Source organism: Macaca mulatta, chromosome 2 (assembly GCF_049350105.2).
Source record: "Macaca mulatta isolate MMU2019108-1 chromosome 2, T2T-MMU8v2.0, whole genome shotgun sequence".
NCBI classification, from domain to species: Eukaryota; Metazoa; Chordata; class Mammalia; order Primates; family Cercopithecidae; genus Macaca; species Macaca mulatta.
In genome coordinates this window covers 192,417,408-192,437,958 of record NC_133407.1, presented here as the reverse complement: position 1 = coordinate 192,437,958, position 20,551 = coordinate 192,417,408, and positions in this window count along the sequence as shown.

Genomic DNA, 20,551 nt, shown 5'->3' with positions numbered 1-20,551 from the left:
TGTAGTAATTGTAACAAGAGTTACAAGAAGGAGATGCTCTTGATTGGACTTGGGCAGCCATGAAAAGGGTGTGTGCTGGTGGTTACCTCCTTCTCCTTGGTCAATTTCCATTCAGAGAGCAGAATATCAAAACGCAATCAAAACATCACATTTTCTTATGCTGTACAACTTAACTCTCTTTTAGCTGCATTACTAGGAATACCATCTTCAAATTCAAAGTATTTATCAAGTTTTTATCTTCCTCCAAAGAAAAAACCTCTTCTTTAAAAATCTATCAGCCATTAAATGATTAATGATATGATAAATTTATTAAATGATAAACTTAATAAATTCTCTTAGCTAAATGAGCATGAAATATTGGAATGACTATCTTTTTCTTTCTTTTTTCTATTTTAAAGAAGAGTAATATTAGATCAAGCAATGGTAAGTTAAATGCCACATTAGGAAGAAATGGAATTTTAATCCAATTATACTTTATTCCAAGTTCATGCTGTTTTCACTGCAGCAGACTTCTTCCCAGATGTTTACTGAGGCCTTGCTATATGCCAAAGACTTCATATATTACACTTCATTTATTCTTCACAATAATCTTGTAAAGTCAGCAGTCAAGATATTTAAAAATCTGGCATTTAGTCAAGATATAGTCTAACTCACTGTGCCATGCTTTCAAATCTGTTTCCCTATCAGTAAAATTAGACATTTGGACTTAATTATTTGGGTAGCCACTTTTGATACTAATCTTAGAGGATCGTATTGTGTTTTCTGTCATTCTTCCTCACTCTGTAATAACAACTTTACTCTAACTTCAAAGAATCAAAAGGACTCTATTTCTAGCACTTACATATTAGAGTTAATTTTTTATGTATGTATCTATTATATTCTAGAGGACAAACCAAATAATATTTTTATGTTCCCAATGCCTGTGTATAATTAAAGACTTAATGAATACTTGTTGAATAACAAAAGATTACATATAACTATATAATGTTGGTCTGTATATGAGGGAATTATTCACATTTATTAACAGGATAATATTCAGTCCAATTTAAGTGAAAAACTCCTTTTCTGGATAGATTTTATTTTAACAATTGTAGACAGACACAAAAACATCTGTGTACAAAGTTGAAAGCGACTACATTTGTGAATGGGGAGTTTGTTCTTTGTTTTTTGTTGCTGATTGGTTTTTGTTTGCTTATTTTGTTTTTATTTTCTTTGTTCATATTGAAATATAAATATGAAAAAAGATCTCATGTTCACATTGGTCATTCATTGGCTTAATTTTTATGTTATCCTATAAAGCATTTATACATGTGTTTTAGGTATTCTTCTATATACAAGATAAAGTAACTTAATTATATTTTGAAAAATAAAAAAAAAATTAGAGAATTTGACTTCTGTGGGACTGTGTCCATAATGAACTCTTTGGAAAACAAATACTTATATTCATTATCTTTGCTATTAGTTTTCTGTACAATTCATGCATATCTTCTATGTGGAGAAATACATAAATTTTCATTGATGGGATTTAGATACAAAAATTAGTAAGAATTTCGATTGTAGTTTTTCTTTGTTTTCACTATTTTGTTGTCCAAACACCTCCTGAACACAGGTTATGTGGACAGCAGCATGCCATGCTGTGGGGCGTCCTGCAGATGACAGCGTCTGCTTGACTGCATTTCTGGAGGAGAGTCAATTGATTTTTACACATATGTGCATGAGAGCTTAGAGTGCATTAGCATATTCTTTTACTGAAAATAAATAAATAACTTCCAAAAATCAGTGTTCATCTTGTTAGCTGTTGAATTTTTAAGCTGTTTTGTAACAGAATGTTTTAGATGTAAATGTTATTAGCAATTAGGTTCACTAATTTGCCTTTCTTATTTTCTTCAGTCAAAAGCATTATCTTATAGATAACATTATTTTGTAGAGCTAACTGGAAATGAGAAGCGGGGAAACAATTTTACCAGCTAGTGTGATTAGTGGAGATACATAATTGCCTGCCTATTTACTTCGAAGTTCCCATTTAATGAAGTGGTTCTAACTAAAACTCTAATGGAGAAAAATTCTTAATTCCTTTTTAATATTTCCCTATGTCTGGGAATGCAATTTAAAATAAATGTGAATGTTGATTGCTAAATTATATTCTTCCCCATCAGCATATCAAGTTGTTTCCCTGTTTATAGGCAACAAAACAAGTCATTTAAGATGTTCAAAGTAAACAGCCAATCATTAAAAAATAATCATAAGCACAACCAAAATGTCAATTCTTATACAGTAAACCCAATGTAAATGTTTATTTTTTTATCCCATGTTCTTAATATATTTATTCTAAAAATGTTATAAATTCTCATACATTTCCTGCATTATGTTACGTATTAAAATGTTTTATTATGAAATCAAATGGAATTGTGTGCATAGAAATTATACAATCGATATGTTTACATTTCTATTCAGCATCAGGCTAAATTTTAAATGTCAATCTCAGAGGCCTCTTACCTTATGATTACATTTCTAAAACGTTTTCAAAATGACAAAATTATAGAAACGAACAGGCCAGTAGCTGCCAGGTGTTAGGAATGGTGAGGGAAGGAGTTTCTGTGACTATAAAGGGCTAATCATGAAGAAAGTCTTTGTGGTGATTGACTGGATCTGTATCGTGATTGCAGTTGTGGTTATCTGAATCTACACCTATGATAAAACAGCATAGCAACCACACACACACATAGTACAATGTCAGTTTCCTGGCTTATATCTACTCTGCTTCTGTAGGATGTAACCATGGGGGAAAATTGGTAGAAGGCAACACAAGACCTCTCTGTACTACTTTTGTAACTTCTCATAAATCTATAATTATTATTTCAAAATACTAATATTCAAAATAAAGTTTTAAAACTATAATTGATGTAGTATAGTATAGTAGTTGAGTTCATGAGCTCTAGAAACAGATTGCCTGGATTGGAAACCTGGCTTTACCTTTTACCAGTTGATTTCATTGCTTACCAGCCGTATGACCTTGGATAAACCCAGGAAATTGAACTGCAGTTATCCTTATCTGCAAAACATAGATAATAATACTCCTTATGTCACATGTAAACAATGTAATACATTTTCTGACATATAAGAAGTGCCATTAAAGTGTTTTTATCATCATCATCATCATCATCATTATCAAGATTATGAATTCCATGATTTATGGAATCATTGATTCAGAATTTGCCTCAGAGTACCAGTTTTTCAGAGATAGTTACTGTTTAGGAGTCTTGTCCCAACTTACTTTATTATTATTATTAATTATCATTATTATTGGGACAGGGTCTCACTCTTTCGCCCAAGCTGGAGTGCAATGGCACAGTCTTGGCCCATTGCAACCTCTGCCTCTGGGACTTAAGTGATCCTCTCGCCTCAGCCTCCAGAGTAGCTGGGACCATGCTCGGTGCTCACCACCATGCCTGACTAATTTTTTTAATTATTTTTATTTTTTTTTTAGTAGAGAGAGGGTGTTGCCATGTTGCCCAGGCTGGTGTCAAACTCCTGAGCTCAAGCAATCAGCCTGCCTCAGCCTTCCAAACTGCTGGGATTATAGGGGTGAGCCACTACTCCCAGCTCCAACCTACTACCTATTATTATTGTCCTCCTTCATTCTTAAATGTGTCCTATTGGGATTATAAGACATATGATCACCTTCTTTAAAAGTTTATTACACTAAATTTAAATCCAGTACATGTTGATCCTCTCCTGCACAATAGTCCATGTTGTATAAAAAATTCTGTCTAAAACAATCAACAATAAAAAAACTAGTAATTTTATACGGAGCCTATTCTTTTTTAGCCGTCACTAATTGTCAAAAACATCTTTATATGATTGAGCTGAAGTCTGACTTCCTAAGATGATCCAAAAACTCCTGTGATCTTAATCTGTCTCCTAGTGCTATACGAACAAGGTTAATTTCCCTTTTCATGTTACGCCTTTAATATCTCTGAAGCTAACTGTACCCAGTATGCTCTCAATCCTGTCTCCTCCCTGCCCACCCACCTTAGCATCAATTTTTGCTTATGCTTAATATTTTCCATTCCGTCCATCACTTCTAATAAGAAAATATCTTATTCTCATAGATTTTCCCAGAAGTTATTACAATTTGCCCAGTGTTTCTTTAAAACTATAGTTTCTGGAGACAATACCACCTAGACATGATCTATGTGCTGTATAGAGTGACACTATTGCCTACCTTATTTAAAACTTTGAATGCATTTATTAATGTGGTTTATCATGTTTGCTTCATCAGCAAGCGTAACACATTATGTAGGTGCCTGTGTAATTTGAAACTGCTATTACTTTCTTGAAAAATCCCACATTCCATGTTAGAATAATTTTCCTGATTGTAACTAGTCAGGTTATATATTTCATAAATACATAAATTAATACATAATATAGTATATATTAAGTATGTTAATAATGAATCAATACTTATTTGGAGTAAATTAAATAAATTATATGTCAAATACATAAATTATTTCATTAAAATGATAAGTAATACATTAATCACAAAATTATATTTATTATCGCATATTATTTATGTGCATATGTATAATAATCTACCTGAGAAAATGATCTTAAGTTACATAAAATTTTATCATGTTTAGTGAAATGTAAATGATAGAGAATATAATACATACAACTTTAGTTTGGAGAGAATAAAAATATTTTCAAATAAAATGACTCTAAGCTTTCACCCTGAACATAATAACAGATATATTTGGAGAACACGATGCTAATGAATGTCATATTACTCTTAGGAAATTAATAATAAAGACTTTTTTTGTTGAAGCTGGCTTGTCTATTCCAATACAAACAGGTTCTACTACTTATAATTTTTACAATCTCCTTCTAGTCATAAACCATCCCAATGTACTCCCCATGGTTAGCTATATTTCGTTCGTGCCACCTTATGACAGCCTGTGTAGAGGTATCTTTGCCATTGCTTCACATTACGATGTATCTGAGCGCTACATGAGAGTGTCTGGGAATTGGGTAGTTAAGTCATCCCCGAGAAGATTTACCACATAGCAACTCATTGTTTACCTTGCCTGCAAAGGAATCTTGGAAAAAGAAAAAAAAAAAAAGAACAACATGCTTCCTTTGACTTACAATAAATTGACTGGTATATATTATACAAAGTGATTACTAATGAAACAAAAAATAATGCATTTGTGCTTATGTATAGGGAATAATGCATTATAATCAGAAGCCTCTTAAAGTTATTTTAATAACACATTTACATGTGATTTTGGTGTAATCTTTTAAATTTACAGCCAAGCAGAGTAATAGTAGGAAATAATTTTCTCAGTGTTGAGAACAATGACTTAACCATGTAAAAGGCGTGACAAGTATGAAGTGGAGATCTTAGGCCTAAGTTCTTGCAAATGAAGTACCTGGACTTTATAGAAACAAAGTCAAAGACTGGAATCTAATCCTTGCTCTGTCACAACTAATCATACAACCTGAGAAAGTATTTACATTTACTGAGCTTCAGTATGCTCAAGTGAAAACTGGAGATGCTGAGATAATAGGTGTGAAAAACTCTTTGATAATTGTGAAAAATTTAAGATTCCTGCAGTATGAACACTTGATTCAAATGAAACATTGAGCTTTGGAGAAAGGACTGGCAGATCAGTTGTCCAAAAGTCAGAAGATGGAAGTTCTATTGTCACTGATTCTTGTGTTTCTGGAAAGTACCTCAATGTTTCCGAGACTTGGGTCTCTCATCAAAATACTAAAGTTTAATCAGGTGGTCAATAAGGCTACTTTCAAACCCAAAGTTTGATAAATCAAAAATATGTGATTGGGGTAGATATGCATAAAATGAGGCGTGAAGTTTTAACAAGTAAAATTATTATAGAAAACAATGAAGAGATGAAGATTATAAGGAAAACATTGAGGCGAGAGAGGAAATCCACAAAGGAAATACAAGCTTAGACTAGTGAGAAAAGAAGCAAAACATGAATTACCCAACAAGGGAAAAAGAAATAATTTAATATTTATTGTACCCCTTGTGCCTATCAGCCATATGATGGATCCTTTACATGCTATATCTGATTTCACTCTCACAACAAACCATGAAGTGCATTTTTACTACTATTATTCTACACATGAGATGATTTAGGGCCCAAAAGCCTGAGGCAGAAAGGGTGGGCTGTGGTTAATATGCAGGTAAAGTTTCTATCTTATGCTGCCTCCTACTTGCCATGAAATATGTGGAAATCAAATTATAGTTATTAAAGAGAAAATGGTTGATAGTGAAACATACCCTGAAAGATTTCTGATAAAAATGTAAAAACCAATGGAGTGAGAGGTGTAACAGAAGCAGAAATGGAAAGAAAAGAGTAAGGGACTTGGGTTCAATGAACACATCTGGCAAAGATTAGTTTGGGTAATAGATTGGAGTTAGACAGAAATAAATGGACCATACTGATAAAGAGAACCCATCTGTGATCTGAGAGTATGAGATTCCAGTGGATCTATTTGGGAGGTTATATTAATATGCTGTGGTAACAATTCTTATCTAAAGGACAGAATAATGGGGGGGGGCGCGGCTATTCAGACAGGATGTTTTCAAGATATTCACAGAAAAATCAAAGAGGATATAAGAGCAGACAATGTTGGAATAATTGACCATGGATTCTCAGTTGGGTAGGAATCAAGTAAAAGTATGAAGAACTGACAGGTTACAGAAACACGAAGGGAATAATCTTTATCAAAAAGATATTTCTGTCAAACTATTTTACATTTTTGCTTTAGCTCTACAGTCATAGGCACTTATTGTTTAAACAAATGATTTAAAACTTTTCACCAACAGCAACAACAATTTTTCCTCCACAGAGTTCTCATATAACCTATTAGAATTCAGAATATAGAAGGTAAATAACATATGACATTGAACTACCAGTCAGGAAGTTGTCGTTTTGCAACAAACAAACAAAAAATGCACATACTAAGAATGAATGAAATATGAACTCTATTTTTATCCTTAGTAACCATTCAGTAAAGCAAACTCTAATTTTTTAAAAAAATCTCCTTTTTATTTTTCTACATTCTTAAAAAAGTTTGTCTTTTATAATAAGAATTTACTGCGTGCTTTTCTACAAGATATTTAACAAGAGTGTAAAAGATAACTTTATAACTGATTTTTATAGTGTAATAGGGTTCTGCTTTTCTTCAGTTAAAAAGACATTAATATATCATTATATGCCATGGTTGCTACTGGAACTAGGCTTTTTGTTTTTCACTTGGAAAAAACAACAACAACAACAACAACAACAACAAATGCTAATCTCCCTTTGTGCTACTTATTCTCCCAATGTTTCTTCCCCATTCCCCATCTGATAAACACATACTTTTCTTTCCAAAGCCAACTTAAAGCACACCATTCTGTGGAGCCTTCTCTAACACCCAACAACAGTTACCTTACAAAAAAACTAACCACTCTTCATTGTGCCAAGGTGACAGGTACTTTGCTGCTAGTTGTTAAAGGAACAGAATGGGGCTGGTGAGCCACCATCAAACTCCAGCTCTGATATGAGCTGTGCCATCTTGAGAAAGTCATTACCCTCTCTGAGCCTCAGCTTGCTCATGACAGATATCAATATGATAGCTATTGCTCTGAATATATTTCTACATAGCGTGTGATTAGTAATAATATATGTATGTATGCATAATACGCTAGACAAATATCAGACACATTTATGTATATATTAGACAAATAAACTCAATTATTTATTGTCCTTAACCCCAGAATCTAACACAGTTCTCATAATAAAGAACTTAGCTACTAGATAGTTTTCTGAATTAGTAAATGAACAATAAAAACAACAGTAATAGCAAGTCTATCATTTACTAAAACCACTGGCCCATGGCGTGTGTTAGCAATTTCACGATCTTATTTAACCTCAATAACCATTAAATAATTTGTTATCTTCATTTTACTGTTGATATTGCTTAATTTTAGAGTTAAATAGCTTGTATTGCATCATATGATAAATATGAGCTCATGTTAGTCTGATGTCAAAACTAAATGAATGAATGAATGAAACAAATGGGTTATTCAATCAAGGTAAGCCCACACACGACACAGGAAGAGACAGCCAGATCCTACAAAGGATCCTGTTCTCTGGCTTCTAGGTATGTGCTTTTCGTGTGTGAAGTCTCTTTTACTCACATTCTAGCCATCTTGGACCAGGTAAGATGGAAAGAACGACTTGCACCACACGTCGCATGGAAGTGCAAAGAAAAAGTTTGTTTCCAGAAATGTATTCATGAAATCTAGTCTAAACAAAAAACAAATTATATTGTTTCCTGTTTTTTAAAAAATGCCTCATCAGCTGTAATCAAGTCAGCAATTCATTTTTATATATCTTTAAAAAATAATCTAGGCCAGGCTCGGTGGCTCACACCTGTAATCCCAGCACTTTGGAAGGCCGAGGCAGGCAGATCACGAGGTCAGGTGTTCGAGACCATCCTGGCCAACATGGTGAAACCTCATCTCTACTAAAAATACAAAAATTAGCCAGGCATGTTGGCGCATGCCTGTAATCCCAGCTACTCAGGAGATTGCGGCAGGAGAATCCCTTGAATCTGGGAAGCGGAGGCAGTAGTGTAATTATAGCTCACTGTAGCCTCAAACTTCTGAGTTCAAGTGATTCTCCTGCCTCAGCCTCCCGAGTAGGTGGGACAAGTGCGCACCACCACACCTGGCTAATTTTTAAAAATTTGTGTAGAAACAGGTTCTTATCATATTGCTGAGGCTGGTCTTGAACTCCTGGCTCCAAGCAGACCTCCAGCCTCGGCCCCCCAAAGTTCTGGGATTACAAGTGTAAGCCACCACACCCAGCCCTCCACATGTTGTTTAAAAAGAAATAAGTCTTCCATGCTGAGGTCTCATGGTCGGCATGCTTTGGAGCAAGCTGCCCTGTGACAAGGGTGTCTCTACATTTCCTTTCAGGGGCACATTTGAACTCCCCTCTCAGCGCCTGCAGGAGATTGGCTGTACCTAGCAACAAAATAGTCTGTGCAGTCCAGATTGCAAAAAGGATGGATCATTCAATAGGTCCATCCATTACATGTGAAAAGATGTTCCTTCAGGCAAGCCTACCAACAAATCCTGTATTTTAACTACTGTTCTGACTCTGTTCATTTATATGTCTGTAAGAGTTTCAGAATCCTCATCACATGGGCCTTTTAAAATTTCCATTCTTCTGCCTAGAATATTCTCTCTTTAAATCTCATAAGGCCAACTCCTCATTCAGGACTCAGTTCAGTTTCCCCCAGGAGAAACTTATCGGACCATGCCAGTTGCACCCCAGGTTTCCCATATTTCATCATCTTCTATTAGGTTCTTCATAAAGCTTAAGACCATTTGAAATAATTTTATAATTTATTTATTTGTTTCTTTACTTTTTAAGACATTTCTTGAATAGAATGTAAGCCTCTTGTTCACCACCAAAGGAACATCTAGGCCATAAATCAGCCAATAAATTTAAGAGAAAAGATTTTAAAAGACTAGCTGTGTTTTTCTAAGTTCTCATAGCAACTTGTTGAAAATTCCACTATATAATTTGCTATTTGGAAATATATATATCTCTAATATTTCATATATACATATAAATTACTCCATTAGACCCTTATCTTAAAGAATAGTAATATTCTACTCATTTCATATACTATATAGACACTGTCCACTAAATATTTGTAGTTTTATTACATCTTTAAAAAAATACTGTTGAACACAGCTATGTTTTAAGTAGAGCTCTCTCTTAAGCCAAATTATATGAATAATTACCTCTCGCTGATCACGTGGTCTTCAAGGTGTTTTACTTTTACTAAAATTTTCTTAGTTCTTTGAACTTACTCTGTGTATGTAAAGCTAAAACTTAATAAAATACCATTTCCTCCATCTCTTAATAGTCTATATTTATTTTGATAGCACTGAAGTAAGGAGATCTTCACTGAATAAAATACGTTTATGTGCTTGGCAATTAATAGAAAAGTAATAACAAACAATACCTATATTACTAGTGTTTTCACTATTTTATATTCTATGTTTATGTTCTATGGAAACTCCGTAGAGTTAGACAGGTTAAAATGTAGAATTAATTTTAAGTCGCGTACTTTACGGTATAGAAAATGCCCTTCCTAATTCTGTGTCAAGAGGTGATTCCATGTAGCCTGCGTGCTTTTGAATTCAAGAGGTTAAGAGCGACCTCTGGTGGCAATGGTATTTCTCATTCACCCTTACTCCAAAGGGGAGAAGACTGGCTTCCAAGATTGCTTTCCACATTCTAAGACTGGCAGAGTTTACAGTTCAAGAGAATTGGCCATGATCAGTCATGTGTAAGTAAATGTTTAACATGCTTTTTGGGGGTGGGGGGTGGAGAGGCAGAAGGCAGAAGAAACCTTCATCTCTGGAATTCGCTTATGTACTCAGTGCAAAATGTCTTTGGTGTAAATGCCAACCATGGCGTTTCAAGCCCTTCAATGAGACATTCCTGAACACAGGGTTGGAAAAAGCTGGTTACCATCAGCTCTAGCCAGTGGGTGCAATCTGGTTCCAGCACACCATTGCTTGAAACCCTTTTTGGGGTCCCTTCACAACCCTCTCCTTGATACATATTCAAAGCTAGTCAAACAAACAAATGAGCAGGAGCACTGAGAGCAGTGAGTTTCTGTTATCATTATGGAGAGAACGATGCCTCCAGGAAGTGGAGTGGCTGGAGAAATACGGAATCCCCAGGTAAATTTGAATACCTAACAAAATGGCAATTTTTTATTATAAATATATCACAACTATTACACGGGATGTCTTTATATTAATTTTTTTTTTGAGATTCACATTTAACTGAACACATGTATTTTCACTTGCTAAATCTGGCAATCTTAGAAGGATCACAGAATGAAAAGTTTAACGGAAGTGAAATATTGGCCAGGTTTAGCATCCTGTAAATGCTCTCAACTAGTGCTCTGCAACTGGTGGAGATCTCAACCAGTGATTCTAAATGATTTACACACGAGACAAGACAGATTCCCTGAGCCTTTGGGGCACCAATGGCAGGGCTAGGGTGCTCGGAGCCCCCAGCCATGATCATGTGCCTCTAGAGGCGCAGTCCATATCTCCCAAGGTAATGTGATATTATCCCACCTATGTTTGTCACCGCCTGAGGAAGGTTGGAAGGTTTTTTTCTGTAATAGTTGTTCCTTCTCTCCTACCTCCACTAAGGTCTACCCTATTTGCCAGACACTGGTATGGTTCCAGACAGAGTGTTCATAGAGTTCTCCAATCTGGCAGCATGATAGGGCTCAGCTATAGATCCACTGATGACCCTGAAACTCTACATCACCCTGGTCCATCCTGGTGGCGCCCTTGACTGCCCATCGAAATTTCTGCCCTTATGAAGGAAAGAGAGCACATCTTTGAGATGCCTGAGGTTCATAAAAAGGAATTTTCAGGAATTGAAGCAACTTCAGTGAAAGCCAGACTTGAGAACACTTTAACAGAAATACAAAGAACTGGAAATCTCCAATTCTTTACATTGGCTTTTAAGAAGTTACCTTGAAAAAAGACTGAAAAAAGAGAAATCTCAATGTTTAGAACAAACTGGGCTGACAACAAATGTAACGAGAAAGATTCAGTGTTTTAATGGCAAATGGTGCATCAAAACATGTAAAATGTCAAGTAGCTGCCACTAAAACACTCTTCATTATACATCAGCAAAATGAAGCACAACTTCAGACATTAAAATGCTTTGATAAAAATTCTAATTGTGAGGAAAGTATGAAGACTTTTTTATAAGCAGAAAGATGGGAAAGAAGAGTTAGTGAACACTAAATGAAATGCAATGTTACAAAACTCTAAAGTGGTATGGAACAATTCTAAAAAGTAAAAATCAGATCAAATTTCTAGGTGAACCCTTGCTGAAGCTCAGTGACCTGACTGCTCTTATTCGAGAAAATGACATGGATGGTGGGAACTTGGAATTTCCTAAAACAAATGTTTCAGGAAATGGAGATTTCTTAGAAGTTTTGAAGAAACGTATTGATGTGACCTAGTAAAACTTACTGTGGAGGGCTGAATAATGTCCCGCACCCTCCCTGGCAAAGGTGTCCATGTCCTAAGCCCCAGAACAAAAATGTAAATGTATTCTATTCACTTACGTGTCAAAAGAGACTTCGTAGATAGAATTAATTTAAAGATCTTGAGATGGAGAGAGTACCCTGGGTTACCCGGGTGAGCTCCAAATTAAACACATAGGTTCTTATAAAAGGGAGACAGAAAGATCCAAGTTTGGGAAGGAAATGATGTAATGAAAGCAGAGGTTGAAGAGATGTGGTCGTGAATCAAGCAACGTATGCCACCTCCAGAAGCTGTGAGAGAGAAGGGATGCATTCTCCAGTAGTGCCGCCCAAAGAACTGCAGTCCTGTTGATAGACTGATTTTACCCCAGTGAAACTGATTCCAGACCGCTGATGTCCAGAATGCAAGATAATAAATTCATGTTGTTTTAAGCCACTGTTTGTGGTAATTTGTTATAGCAGGCATAGAAAACTAATACACTTATTTTAAAAGAGAAGAAATACATGAAATATACATTAAAATAACTGAAGAAGATAAAATAACCAAGGTACCTAAAGATTATATTAAAAATATTAAACTGAGTGGATTTGCTGCAACCAGGAAATCATGGTCAGAAAGTAAAAAGCAATAGTTCCAGAAGATTTTTCATGTCCTTCTTCAACTACATCAAGAAAACAAATAGATTTTCATGAAATACACAATTTAGAGTAAATTTACCAGAAAAAATAAGGAATAGTCTTACCAAAGCAATTGAATAAAAAAACAGCCTTTCATGTTAAGAGCTAGAGCCGGCAAAATCTTTTAGGAAAAAGTGGAAATGATCACTGACAACTACCAACATCAGCGTGTTTCCCATGAGAGCAAAGCTTATACTCGCAGGTTGGGAATACTGATAATGGAGAGGAACTGATGAGTTCAGTAAGGAAAAATGGCAACTTTAGACATAAAGTTTTTGAGTTAGAATTGAATATGAACATTTTGAGAAGTATCTTGATATCCCTGGTGTTCTAAATTGGACATTTGGCAGAGGCCCGAGAAGCCCACCAGGGAATGTTCTCTAGATCCCAAGGCAGGAGTACACAAAGCTGTGTTGGTGTAGAAAATGAGGATCTAGTGGCTATTAAAGAGCAGATGCCGCCCCCGCCAGGGTTAGAGCGCTAGGAGAAGGAGATGCACCAGGTGCTCCACAGGGAAAGACAGAGTACATCATGATGCTCCTTGTATTGGCATTTGCTGGGGACCTTCTTTTGATTTAACTCTCCCAAACGAAATGGAGATGCTAATCCTCAACTAGTCTACTCAATGAGTCTACAGCAAGTGGGGTTTTTTTTAATCTTCTAAAACAATTTTAATGTTTTTCTGTTTTGCAATATGAAGGACCACTGTTTAAGGGATTATATGATAATTCAAATGGAAATTTTAAAAGTTATCATTATTAGCATAGTACTTTATTAATGTATGCATATTTTATATTTATATTATAAATGTAAATCTATAATGCATAAATATATGTGAATCTGATTGTAAATTATTTCTATTTTATTTTAATTTTAGATCGTGTAATTATACTATTTTTGGGTTGATACTGTGCAAGACTCTTCTATGACTCAGAAACACAGCATTTTTTTTTTGCCTCTCTTCCAAAAGAAGAATTTCCTTTTGTTTAGTTTCACCGTTACTATACAAGCAAGTGGAAAGGTGACAAAAATGTTAATTGTCAAGAATATTTTATATATCTCATTTATTTAAAAGTGAATTTCATGAGTAAATTCTTCCCTTTTCTTCTATTTTGTAGCTAGCGTATAGATAAATTTCAATTGACGGTGTTTAGAAAGTCCCCTGTAATGTGCACTGTAGTAAGGGTTCTGTAGGAACAGTCTCACTTTTGGATATTTTCAAAGTTCCAGGTCCATTTGTGTATGCCAAGGGCTGAATTTGCTCTAGTTTTCGGACTAATATGTTTCCATGAGTAAGTTTTAGTTTAAAAGAAATATGTGTATGTCACTTATTGAGCTTCTCATAAAACCCAAATCCCCATTATGGCCTATGAGACCCTGTGTGAACTGGACCCTGCTGTTCCCCCAGACCTCATCTAGAGCTTTCTGTGCTCTGGGCACCCTGACCACCTACCAGAAGCTCAAAGGCCCCACACTGCTCTTCTTTTGTTCACTCTGTTCTTTTGAACTGAAATCCTTTTCTTCTTATATTTTGCCCATTTTCCAATTGAAATTAATTTCAATTGAATTTCCCAATTGAAATTAATTCCTCCTGTTCCTCTTTGCATCCTATGCTTTTCCAAATTTCTTGGCTAACATATAAGACAATTTGTAATTATGTAACTATGTATGTGATTATGTGTTGAATGTACATATCCATCCCACATCTCCACACAGTCAGTGATTATAGCTTTTTTCTTTATTCACTATTTCCATTGTTTTTAGGGCCAGGGATGAAGGGTGCACGGGGCGTTTGGATAGGATAGTTCTACCTTGTGCATGCATATCAGGTAGGTTTTGTGCAGTAACTATGAATAGCAAATGGCCTTCAAAACTTAGGAGGTACGACGACAAAGATTTACTTTTTAATTGCAGTTCTGTTGATCAGCACTTGTTCCTCTAGGCTTTGCTAGGTCTGAGTTTCAAGTTTGCTCGCATCAATCTGGTCTGTTTTTTATTCAAGGGCCCAGGCTAAAATTTGAACAATGGCTACAGAATCATCTTCTCATGAAGCACACTAGGGCAAGCAGAAGACAGCACACTTCTTAAAGCCCCAACTTGAATTGACATGTTCTCATGTCTGCTCGCTCCCACTAATCAAAGGAAGTCATGTGGAGGAGGAAGCTCAACTCCACCCACTTGTCAATACTCTACACGCATATAGTTCCCCAGGGGGCTGATAGCAAACCTCTTCTTCTCTTACTCTGTTCCTATAGAGAACCCTTCGTAGCACCTGCTAGACAATAATGACAAACTAGGTATTGTGAATAAACTCACTTTGAAAAATTGCCCTCCAGAATGGTTTTAATAATGTACACAATATTTGGGAGTGTTATTAGCATTGATAAAAGGGCTTTCTATATTAACAATCTAAGTACAAATACCTAATTTACTTTTCTTGGAGGCTGTTTTTTTTTTTTAAATTTTTTCTTTATGTTTTGTTTTTAAATCTGTGATACTCTTGCCATATATAATGTAACCATTCACCAGCTTGTTTTTAAATGTTTTGAAAATTTTGACAAGCAGAGGTTTTTGCTGATGTTTGTTTCTTGGTGTTTTGTTGTTTGTTTGTTGGTTTCTGTTTTTACATGTTCTCTTGTGCTTTTCTTTGACGGCATTATTAGTCAATATTTTTAATGACAATCTACGGTCCATAAGAATGTTTCTTGTTGTGGATAAAGTTGTTTTTATCTTTTTTCTTTTACAAATAATAATGTGATGAAGATCTTTGTAGGTTATAAGGATTTCATATAATTTTTTTGAAAGATCCTAGAAAAAGATGGATCAAGTTTAAAAGTATTTTTAGTTATTTACATATTTTGTCAAATTATTCTCCAGAGAAGTTGTACTACTTTTCCCTTCCTTGCACACACGAGTGTGCGAGAGCCATCAACCCTTCTCGACGTAAATATTAATATTAAAGATATTTTGGACTAATTTCATGGTGAATGTTATCTTGTTGTTGTTTTTTTTGTTGTTTGTTTTTGTTTTTTTGAGACGGAGTCTCGCTCTGTCGCCCAGGCTGGAGTGCAGTGGCCGGATCTCGGCTCACTGCAAGCTCCGCCCCCCGGGTTCCCGCCATTCTCCTGCCTCAGCCTCCCGAGTAGCTGGGACCACAGGCACCGCCACCTCGCCCGGCTAGTTTTTTGTATTTTTTAGTAGAGACGGGGTTTCACCGTGTTAGCCAGGATGGTCTCGATCTCCTGACCTCGTGATCCGCCCGTCTCGGCCTCCCAAAGTGCTGGGATTACAGGCGTGAGACACCGCGCCCGGCCTTTATCTTGTTTTAATAGTACCCAAGGGTAAGTAAAAGATTCTGCATTGTGGGGAGATTGCTCTACAAAATGAACTTTTGAAAGATATTTGGGAACAGACGAAATGGCCTGGTCTGCTGAGAAACTGAAACAAAGGGCTTGGGACCCAGAGTGAAGTGGAAGGAAAAGAAAATAGAACTTTGGGATGGAAAGGGAACGCCAGCACACCCCAGGTCTGTACCCCTGGCCTCGCAGTCTTTGGGGTCCCTGACAGGCGGTCCGGCTCAAAAGGAAGCCAACAGCAGCCGCAGGGGGCTTCCCTCCGAGGGTTGCCCCGCAGTCTCTGGGTTATGATCCCCACGCGAGTACCTGGGAGTTCCCCGCCACTCGGCCCCTACAGGAGGACAAAGCAGAGGAATTTCTGATTCATGTGTTTTTCCGTGGGATGCCAGAAAGGGAGTTTTGAGAGCTCCTATACCAGCTTAGCTTGGGGGTCCCTACGTAGCAACCACCCGGGTCCCGGAAGAGGCCAGCCCGGCCTGGCGCCCGCAGCCCCGGATCCCCTGCCCGGAGTCCGAGCGCGCGGGCGCAGCCACCAACGCTGAAATGTGACCGCGTCCCGGTGCGTTCCCGCTCTGGGGCGCGGAGCTACCAAGAAAGGGGCTGTGGCCTCCAGGAGGGGCCAGGAGGCAAAATGGAAGGAAGCGCTAGATCTCCGCGGCGGAAATCTTTCTTACTTATGCCCTGCCAAAGAGTAGAGGGCAGCAACCGACTTGTGCTAAAGGAGGGCACGTGTGGGTCTGCCAGGGTCCTGCAGGTGGGGTGAGACCCTCGCTCAGCTCCGGCTATGCCTTCGCTCTCCACCCTCGGCCAGCCCCTCCTGTCCTCCATCAGGCCTCGCTGAGGATACCTCCCAGGGTCAAAAGTCTCAGGGTACAAAAGCCATGCCCGCGGGGAGAGGGAGAAAATTTCCTACAGGGGCCTCAATACTGCTTTTCAGGAAGCCCTAGGACCCACTGATCCTGCAGCTGCACCTCTCACTCGCCCCAGGTTTGGATTACTAGTCACTTTCTGTTAAGCTGACATTTATGGAGGGCCTAGCGTGTCCTGGGTGCTGCGCTATTTAGGCTGTTGCACAGAGGAGAGGCCAACCCCAGCAAGGCTTTGCGGCTTCCCCATTCTTCCTCCTCCTGTAATCCAGACAAAACCCCACGTTGTAACCAATCCAGGGGCAGTGTAGCAGTGCCAAGCAGGCAGCTCAGAGGCCAGTGGAAGGACAGGGCATGATCAACAGGCCTTCTGGTATTTTCTAACATACGTATTAACAAGTAAGAGGAAATTAAAAAACGAAGATGGACAACAGAACTTCACTCTGACTTGAGTGACTTTTATCCTCATTTGGATAATGGTTTTCAAAAGTTACTTGTGCGTGTGTACGTGCTATTCATAAGGCAACGGCTACTGACCCAACACATATTTGCATCTATTCTTCATTATTGGCATTTCACTCCGTAAATGTCTTAGCCCAGACAGTCAACAAAGCCGTAAACCAACTCCTGATTTGTAGCATTTGCTGATTTCTGTATTTAAATTACCCATCATAGCCAATTTTAAGTTACAATGTGTAGTCATTGAATACAGATTTGGAAAGAGTCACATTTGCACACTCTTACATATTTTTCCACCTAAAAGGTACACTAGAAATAAATAACTCTAAGAACACAGATAACAGCAAAATGTAGCAACTAATTAGGAAGAAATGAATTTTGAGTCTCCATTACTTTTCCAGTAAAATTTACCTAACAAGTGTGTTGCAAACAAGTGTATGTAATTGAATTTTAACTCAAAATTTTAGTAATTTGAACAATTGATACTCGTTAGCTGGTGTGAACTAGCTCCAGCACAGAATCCTGTCCCATGAAGAGAAGTTTTATGGCTTGTATTTTTAGATATATCTAAGTTTACTGGAACTCAAATACAGAACAAAATCCCACCAAAATTAACATGCACTGTCATATATAAATATATACACTTTTATATGTGTGTATATATATGTGTATACACACTTTTATACATGTATATATGTACATATACTTTATGTATGTATTTTTACACATATTTTTAATATAGGTATGTATCTGTATATATACTTTTAATTAACAGTCATGTTACAGAGGGCCTACTCTGACAGAAATGTACATCTCTCAGAATCATTATTATCTGGTGCAAGTGTCAGCTAACTACTGCCAGTAGGCTAGATCTCTCTAGCTTACCACCTGGTTTTGTACTGCCAGAGAGCTATGTACAGATTTCACGTTTACACTGGGAAGATCATTATCTTTTCCACACGAACAGTTGCTTGAAGAGTTGAGAGTATTGGCAGTAGCAACAATAGACAACTAAAGAACAAAGCAAATATCCAATTTAACAGCAATGCTGTTATTTCCTTGAGGAGTTAATACGGAGTTTGAAGTGACTAAAGAATCATCTCCTATGAATAGTCTGAAGGGAACAACTATACGTGAGAATATGTTTAAAGAAGTTGAGAAAATATGAATTCAGTACAACCTGAAGTACAATCTGCTAAGATATCTTTCAATTGAATCTGAGACAGTATGTGGTACAGAAAATGTCTAATTTGAAAAAATTTACAAAGCTTGTGAAAATATATGGTGTTTTTATTTATTCATTTCATTATTCATCAGCAGTACTTTGCGGAAAATATTTTAATCTATCATTTGTTATTTAAGCCAGCATTGTCATTGCTGAACTGCATTCACTCTGGTGAACAGTTCAGACAACTAGAAGTGGAAGATGAATACCCTGAGCTTGTCCCACTGCATGGCAGTTTGATGGATTAGGACTCAATTTATTTTTTTGAAATTTTTGAGCTTAAGGAAGAGATCAAAATATTTTTCTGTATGAAAAGAATTTCCCTTGGCCTGTACTAACAACCACTGAATGACTTTGGAAATTAGCTTTTGCTGCAGACTTGATAATGTTCCTTTTTTTTTTTTTTTAGATGAAGTCTTGCTCTGTCACCCAGGCTGGTGTGCAGTGGCTCAATCTCAGCTCACTGCAACCTCCACCTCCTGGGTTCAAGTGATTCTCCTGCCTCAGCCTCCTGAGTAGCTGGGATTATAGGCACGCATCACCACGCCCAGTTAATTTTTGTATTTTTAGTAGAGATGGTGTTTCACCATGTTGGTCAGGCTGATCTCAAACTCCTGACCTCGTGATCTGCCCACCTCGGCCTCCCAAAGTGCTGGGATTACAGGCATGAGCCACCACATCCGGCCTTGATAATGTTTCTTAATGAATTCAACCTGTATATATACAAGGCAAAATGGTGCTTATATATGGAAGTTATACTGCAATATATCCTTTAGATAATGAATGTTATATAAATCCCTAGTAATGTCGAATTGATCTATAAATTTCTTATGTTGGAAAAAGTAAAAAAAAGCAAAATGAACTCCATTCCCACACTATTTGAAGCAGCTATAATTTCCCAGATCAAACTACAGCTTCAATTACATTTTTCTCATCTTTAGGCAAGGACAAAGGAGATTCCCATATCTCAGAATCTGTTTAATTTTCCAATTGAGAAGCTGCCACGTAACTTTTCAACTGGAAATGATTACTCTGTAAAGCAATGACATAATAAAAGACAAATATCAAGAAAATAGTCTGACAGAATTCTATCTGCCTTTTAAGGGATAAATATGTACAATCGAAATTATATGCTAATGGATTGATATCAGTATTTGGCAGTTCTCTTAAATGTGAAAAACTATTTCAAAGATGAAATCTGTAAAATCTCATTTCAGATCAGCATTAACAGTTGAGCGATTATTTATGATGAACACAACTTTGAACGCTGATTACATGAAATGTTAATAAAATAATTCTCAAATTGTACTTGATTATTACTGTTATACTTTGTGTTTCATCTAGAATAATAGCAAGAATTGTTCTTGTTATACAAGGACCTGCACATTATCTTTAATTTTGCCTTCAGCCTGGAAACCTAAGATATGTAATATCTGGCCCCTTAAAACAATTTTGCTGATCCCTGATCTACTTGAAAACAAAATTAGTAAGTATGAATTGACCCTGTAGAATTCTTTGTGAAAACACTCTGTTTACCTGATTGCTGCTGGTAATTATAAATAAAACATTTTACAAATTTTATAAAAAGTCTAGTATAGTAATACATGATATAGATTCAGTTTATATTTAAGTATTTGATATTAGATATATGGCCACTTAAAATATAATGAAAGAAAACAATATTTTTGAAATAAAATATTAATTGATATAACATCTATTATTATTCTTAACATATATTATACTATGCCTGTGTCATGTAGAAATATTCTGTAAGAGTGATTTCAATCTTTCTAGCTCACTTTCATCCAAAGTTTAATATATATTACTACACATCAGTAGGCCGTGTA